Source organism: Athene cunicularia, assembly GCF_003259725.1.
Source record: "Athene cunicularia isolate RWA chromosome 13 unlocalized genomic scaffold, athCun1 chr13_part1, whole genome shotgun sequence".
Taxonomy (NCBI): Eukaryota; Metazoa; Chordata; class Aves; order Strigiformes; family Strigidae; genus Athene; species Athene cunicularia.
Genome location: NW_020799117.1, coordinates 588,127 through 595,119, shown reverse-complemented (window position 1 = coordinate 595,119; position 6,993 = coordinate 588,127). Strand labels below are relative to the sequence as shown.

Sequence of the window (6,993 nt, the reverse complement as noted above, 5' to 3'; positions counted from 1 at the left end):
CCAGCGAGGGCCCTCGCCGCGAGCCCGCACGCAGGGGGGCTGCGGGGAGCTGCGGTGCCGTCCGTGCGAGCGTGAACCGACAGCGACAGTTCTCAGCCACGGCCACTACGGGCGGCATCTCGGCTGCGAATGAGACGGTTTGGAGTTCCTCCACCTGGATAAAAAAACCACAAATGCGCTCGTCTGGTTTTCTCGCCTCTCACCCGTTTCACATGTCTTTTACTAGTTCTCGGGGCAGGCAGAAACTTGTTGTTGATGTTATGTGATGGCAACATCCACCAGTCGCATCTCCCAGAAGCGTTTTAAGGGCAAACTCCTGGGAATCGGCAGAGCTGGTGAGCGCCGGGCAAGAGGCTGTGGCCACGGGCCGGTTCCCGCAGCGCCAGGACAGCCGCTGACTGCCTGCGCCTCCCGACAAAGGGATGCAAAGACACGTTACACTGAAATGCTCTTAGACTTAATTAGTTAATTAATTATAAAGCAGTTTGGAATCCTCGGCTGCAAGGGGAAGAATGCAACGTATTCGTCACGGTTTGGTTTTGGTGGTTTTAAACACATGCAGGCGGGACCAGAGGTCCCTCCGCGGCTCTGGGGGTGCTGGTGCACGCGGACCCCACGACCCGGCCCCTGAGCAGCGAGGGCTCCCCTGGAGGCGCCAGCGAGGGGGATGGCTTGTCCTCTCCCTGCGCCGTGAGTTTCCAGGCATCCATCTGAAGTAATCCGGGCGGGCAGAGGCCTCCGAACGGTTGGACCCGCAGAGCAGATGAGTTTGGCCAAGGATCACAGGGAGAGCAGCCCTCGTGCCATCCTGCTCCACCGCAGTTAATCCCACCGCCGCGGCTCTCCCGGGTACTCCTCGGTGCAGCGCTCGCTCGCAGCTGCAGCGGAAGGTCGGGTGCTCTCCCAGGGAAGCCTGCCCCAATCTGCACAGGCTGCTAATTACCACTAACACCCGTGCACCACTTGGTGCTACAAAGCAATGAGGTTAACGTGCCCCACGCTGCGCCGCAGCCAGATACGCCATCAAAAGCAGGATACAGGACATGTTTTGTTTTTACCAAAGAAGCCGTTCTATAAATAAACTTCCTTTACTTCAGGGAGCTGCAAAAATCACAAGTTTGATCAAAGTTTCTCTTCTCAGCAGAGATGTTTCCTTGCCAGCTTTTTGCTCTTCATCCGCATGAGCGTCCATGAAGACCAAAATGTAAAATAAATCCCCTTGTCACCAAGATAGTCAAGAACTCGTATCATCCCGAGAGGGACGTGCAAGCAGGCCCCAGCAGAGCTGCTGAATGAGCACTAACACAATACTCAGTCAGGAATTTCAGAGCCAGTCCTTAATAAACAGGGAATATTCTAGTTACAGCCCATCCCAAACTACTCCTTATTCGCTAGCACTTAGATCACTTCTGAGCCCACTTCCTACGGGCTAACAGGGGGTGGGCACGTGCTGGGTTTGTGCCCACGGGCACGTCTCAGTGCCCAGGCTGGGCCTGTGCCGGGACCCAGCACCGTGGGGGAGCAGCCGCTCGGGCTGCGCTGCACCGGGAGCACTGGCGCTGCCCGTGCCTGCTCCCGGGATCTCTGCCCAGCCCCTGAGATCTTTAACACCTATACAGAGAGGACAAGACTTTGGATTTTCAGGATCTCCGCATAATAAACTGTCTGGAATTTAAGAATAAAAGGATTTGCTAGGAGGTGAATGCGTAAATAATCTACGCTGAAGCCTTTGAACTCTTCGGAACCGCCCCTGGCATGTGCCAGATGTGGTTACGTCCTGGGCTGAAGCATCTTATCTGGCTTCAGCCCCAGTGGAAGCTAAACACGGCCTCACCGCTGGTGAGAGCAGACAGATCGCGAGCGCTGAGGTACACACAGAACTCCTGCCCTTCTGCCAGGAGGAGCAGACCTAAACCCTACCCTACACATGGCAAAACTCCGTCCAGGCCACTAAACAGCTACTTGGACAATGAACTTTGTCATGCAACAAATACAGGGCAGTGAGCCAGAGGAGAAAAATTCCGAGTATGACAGCTTGCCTTTGGAAAACACAGACCACACAAATTTAACTGTGACTTCGGCTATTTTCTCTTCGCATGAACTGAGTGCTGTAACACCCCCCCTCCAGCATTTCATGGGAGATAGACAGATAACACCTCTATTGGGATAAAAATACACCGCACTCCAACGTCGCCACCTTCACACGGACGTCTATATATAGTGCCTGCGTCTTGGTATTTTCTTCTCCTCCAGAAACATCTCCAACTCCTTGCTGAATTTGACAGACAGGACTCGGATTGCTGGATCTTTTTGGAACCTTATTCAAAGCAACCTTCATGTTTGCACCCAGCGGAGGCAAACCACATTTCCTGACCCACTCACTGTGCAACCCCCCCCAAAACACCCCAACAGTTCCTGTGCAGGCACAGTAATGACCCCGTAGCGTGTGTCGTGTCACCTTGGGCTGGGCGAGCGCTGAAGGGACACTACAAGCCCGGGGACTCTGCACAGGCACATCGGCTCTGTCCTAGGAGGTGGTGCCCCCCTTTTCCATCGGAGAGGGAGAGCAGCCTCCTGCCCAGCAGCCGCTCTGGGTGGTGGCTGCTTGTGCCACAGGGTCCATCAACTGGAAATGAAGCCGCTTTGTTTGCCTAAAAATTCTGTGTGGCCTCATGACCTTCTGGGAGGAAGGGTTTGCCCCGTTTCTCCCCCACAGCCGCATCCCGTCAGGGTTTGTCTCATTCCAAAAGACACGAGTGTGACCCAAGCATTGTTTCTGCAGGGCCGGCCTGCACTCGCGCAGAAGCACCGGCGCGTGCCTTTTCTCCTTCGCGTGCAGTTTTAGCACTTGCATTTACCACCAAGAGAGCGCGACGTCACCTCGATACAGACTGCCTGGCAGTGCACACCCCGCAAGCTTTAGGTGCAACCACCCCAGATTCAAGAGCACCGAAGCGGGAAGCTGCGACAGACACTGCTGCAGCCGGGAGGACGAGCCGGTGCCACACGCACCGGGACTGAGCCGCTCCTTGTTTCTGTCGGAGGGAGGCCAGGGCACGAGGGGCAGGTCAGGTTCAAAGCTTAAAGCAAAAATACCGTTCGGCTGGGATGAAGGGGGAGAGGCCCAGCTGCGCCGCGATGCAGGACAGGCGTGACGGGCGGCTCTGCCACGGGCTGGGCGGTGTGTGATCCTCTGATGTTCAAGCCCGTTTCGGTTGCTGACAAACTCTCCTCTCGCTCGCGATGGGTGAGCAGAGCTCCTGGCTCGGGAACCCGGCAAAGGGCAGCGGCACGGCCGTCCCTGCCTGACGCCGTTAGCGGTGCCTGGAAAACACACAGGGGTGAGTCTTGTGGTTCTGCCGTGCCGGTGCCGGCCACTGTCACCGGCAGCTACCCTGGGCGCACGCCGCTGCCCCGCGAAGCCCTCGGTGCTGAGGGCGGCAGCAACGCCACGGCCACTCCCGGGCAACCCCGCGGGGCGGGGGAGAGCCAAAGGACCTCCGTGGCCAACAGCAGGAGCCAGTTTCCCTGGTTTTACAAAATTATGTACCAAGCTGCAAACACATAAAAGTGTTTTAATTTGTTACCAAGGCAATGAGTCAGGCTCAGATGGCAAGTCAGGAATAGAACAGGGTTTCTCAGCGTGTGTGTTCACCTGCTAAGTATCACGGTCAGCGAGGAGGCTGAAAGTCTGAGAGTCCTCCTCTTCTCGCAGAGTTTCCCCATTGGTGGCTGGCCACCATGCCCAGACCCACGAAGTTGGTTACTGGCCTGAGTTTGTAATTTTCCCCTCCGGAGGGAAGGGGGAGGAGGAGGCACATTCATGGGTGGCTCTGACGGTGCACCAGGGCTGGAGCTAAAAGGTGTCCTGAGAGAGGTGAGGCTGGACCTCGGCAGGGACAAGGCCATTCGCCGCTGCTGCCCGCACCTTGTCTTGCTCTCCTCTACTTCCCTGTAGGAAAACTGCAGTGCTTGCACTGAAACACCGCCCTTCGTTCTGCTGTTGCCAATTTTCAGGTATTCAAACTCCTTTTAGCATCAGGACCCCGCTGTGCAAGGCACTGGGCAAATGAATAAAGAACCATGACCTTTTCTTAAGAAAGCTTTGTCCTAGGAGCTAGTGAGTGGGTATTGGAGCTTACCCCGATCTGGGGAACCTGGGACACGGACACAGTTTAGGATCCTGTGAGTTCTTTGGCAATCCAACCCCTTTAAGAGGGTTTCCTACGGGCCATGCACAACTGATGGGCCCAGAATTTCTCACTGGCTTTGCAGGGAGGAAAACGCAAGCCTCGCCTGTTGGGAAACCGTGTTGGCCTTCATCTTGTGTATCTGGGCTAGAGAGTCAGTCGGTCTCCCCTAGGAAATGGAAGTACAGAAAGGGGAGAGCGGCTCCTCTGTCCAGCCCCAGGTCTGGGCAAGGTGAGGACACCCAAGGCCAGGCAGACAGTGTCCTCCCTGGTCTTGGCCTACAGCCGAGGCAAGGCCCAGCGGGTGGCCATCGCTTCACGACAGCCATCAATTCACCATCAGAATGGCTGCTAAGCGGAGGTGGCAGGCTAATGGGGAGATGCAACATCGTTAATGAAGCACTTCCCTGAAATGATGTGAAAACTAAATACGGGGTTGTTGGGCAATCCGAAGGCACGGGGCCCTGGGGCTCTGAACAGTGGCAGGGACACAGCACAGACACCTCCCTCCCCGGCTCACAGAGCGCCCGTCCCTCTGTGCCCGTGGCCCCGCTGCCCGGGCCTGGCAGCGCAGGGTGACAGCAGCGTCAGCTCGCTCCCTTTCCCGGCACGGGGAGGGCACTAAACCAGCAGGGAGAGGGCTCGGGAGCAGCAGGAGGAGGGAGCGGGACGCAGGTTTCCTCCCTGCACGGTAAACAGCCACTTCTGAGAACTGCGGCGCTGAGGCAGAGCATCATGACCGGGCACGCCGAGGGCTGACACAGGTTGTTTTCTGTGTGGCTTAAAACCATGACACACAACTTAACCACTGCCCAAGACTGCTGACTGCAGCAGAGACAAAACCATCTGATAGCAGCAGCGACGAGTGGAAGAGGCGTGAAAAGGTTTGGCGCAGACGCTGCAGCATCACCGCGCTGCGCCCCGCGCCAGCCGCCCCCCTCTGCTCTCACCCAGCAGCTCCCCAGGCCCGTCCCTGCTCGGCCGGCGCCCACCCGCCTGCCTGCGCCGAGGAGCCGCCGGCTCTGGAGCGAACCATGCTCAGGCCCAGCTCCTGGCCCGCACGCGCCTCAACACTCCTCCTGCCCACCTCAACCTCTCGTTGGTTGGTTTCACACGGGCAGAGCAAAGCCCAGTCGGGCACCGTCCTCCCCGGTACCGCGGGGACGTCACAGACACGCAGCTGGGCGCATCCCTCCCGCGGCCGTGCCTCGGCCCGCGCTGGTGCAGCGCCGCTCAGCCTCGCCGGCATGGAAGCTGCTCTGTGTTTTCTTTAACCCCTCTCCCCGTTTTCCACGTCACCCCTGCAGCACAAAGCCAGAACTGCAATAGGTGAAGCTCAGAAGTGGCACAAGCCTGGCTGCGGTGGCGTGTCACCGGGGGTGTGGTAGCAGGTGGTGGCAGGGTCCTGTTCACCGCTGCCATCGCCACCGAGCAGCACAGAAACCAGCCCCAGCGAGAGGCTCTAACGGCAGCTCTGCAGACTCCTTCCGTTGCTTTGCATCCCCTCAGTCTGTAAATCACACCCACTTACACCTGTGACTTAAGAGGATGTTTTCCAAACCCAGCTAAACCCGTGCAGTTTGTCTCCAGCTCCCCGGGAAGGCTGCTGGCTCACGGCCGGGGCAGCTGCCAGCTGCAGCCACGACCAGCACTGGCCCTGAGTCCCCCCAGAAGGAGGGAACTGGGCAGAGCTGGTGAGCCCCGGTGCTGGTGTGAGCAGGAGGGGACGGGCTGGGCTCTCCCTGGTGCACACAGTCTGCTGGCGCTCGGAAGATGGGAGCAATCCACCTCAGGGGAGAAATAACGCAGAAACCACCCAACTGTCTGAATCCTCAGAATATAATTATATGAAGAGATTGAATTGACAAGTTCACTTCTGATGGTTTTGTTCTCTGTGACAAGGCTGAAGTTATCTCCTCTGATGAAAAGCAGAAAAACAGAATTGTAATGGCAATTAATTTACATTCAAATAGCTCTTTTCATCCAACTGGATCCTAAAGAGCCCTGAAATTGCGCGAGCTGAGCACACAAAGGAGCTGATGTGGGGCTCACTCATCCCGCCGGAATGCGGGCAGCCGGCGGCAGGATGCTGAAGGCGGCGCGCAGAAAGTTAGTAATCAAAATGGATGGCGGTTGTTATTGATTATCTCTGTGGAAAGCCAGCAAGTCCTTTGGCGTCAGCATGTAGATAATAACCAGCTCTCCGCTCACGGTGTGTTCATCACCGCTCCTCGGGAGCGTGGCCCGGGTTGTGCTCTCAGATCTGTCCTGGAGTCGCTGTCTGCCTCCCGGCCAGCCACCCGCACGCCCCCGGTCCCATCCCCGCAGGTGAGGCAGGGACAGGATTGTCGCCATCACCCCACCCTTCAGCTCTGCAGCCTCTTCCGACTGCTGCTCTCCAGGGCAGGACCCGCCGCTGCGCTTGTGGGGGCTGCTGGGTGTCCCGTCCCCGCTCCCCTCCCTGCCTGCCCGGCGGGGCCGGGACACGAGCTTTCCACTTCCCACACACGCCGAACGTTCTGGCTCTTTCCGTGGGTGCCGCACTGAAGATGCAGGTGTCTGTGCAGAGATGGATGGGTCACGCTGGGCCACAGTCAAGAGCAAAGAGACTCAAACATTTCTTCAGCCACCCTGGCACACCTCTAGCGCTCGCTTGTCGATCCTGGGCCGGGAAACGCGCCCTCACCCACTGCACACGCCGCGTCACACCACGCAGTTCTTGAAGCAAAAGGAGTTGGTAGGAAAAGCTTCCTCCATCCGTCCGTACTGACCCTTCTTTGCTCCACGGCAGCAGCTTTCTGGG

The 6,993-nt window shown here is 57.9% G+C and overlaps 2 protein-coding genes across 2 annotated transcripts in view; one reads left to right on the top strand and one right to left on the bottom strand.

Moving 5' to 3' along the window:
* Positions 1-6,993, bottom strand: part of GRXCR2 (glutaredoxin and cysteine rich domain containing 2) — a 67,629-nt gene that overhangs the window by 20,916 nt on the left and 39,720 nt on the right. The window contains exon 14 of the mRNA XM_026857983.1: positions 3,097-3,324. The gene's annotated coding sequence lies outside the window, so the exon portion shown is untranslated. The remainder of the gene's footprint in view (positions 1-3,096; positions 3,325-6,993) is intronic.
* Positions 1-6,993, top strand: part of SH3RF2 (SH3 domain containing ring finger 2) — a 38,914-nt gene that overhangs the window by 1,785 nt on the left and 30,136 nt on the right. The window lies entirely within an intron of this gene.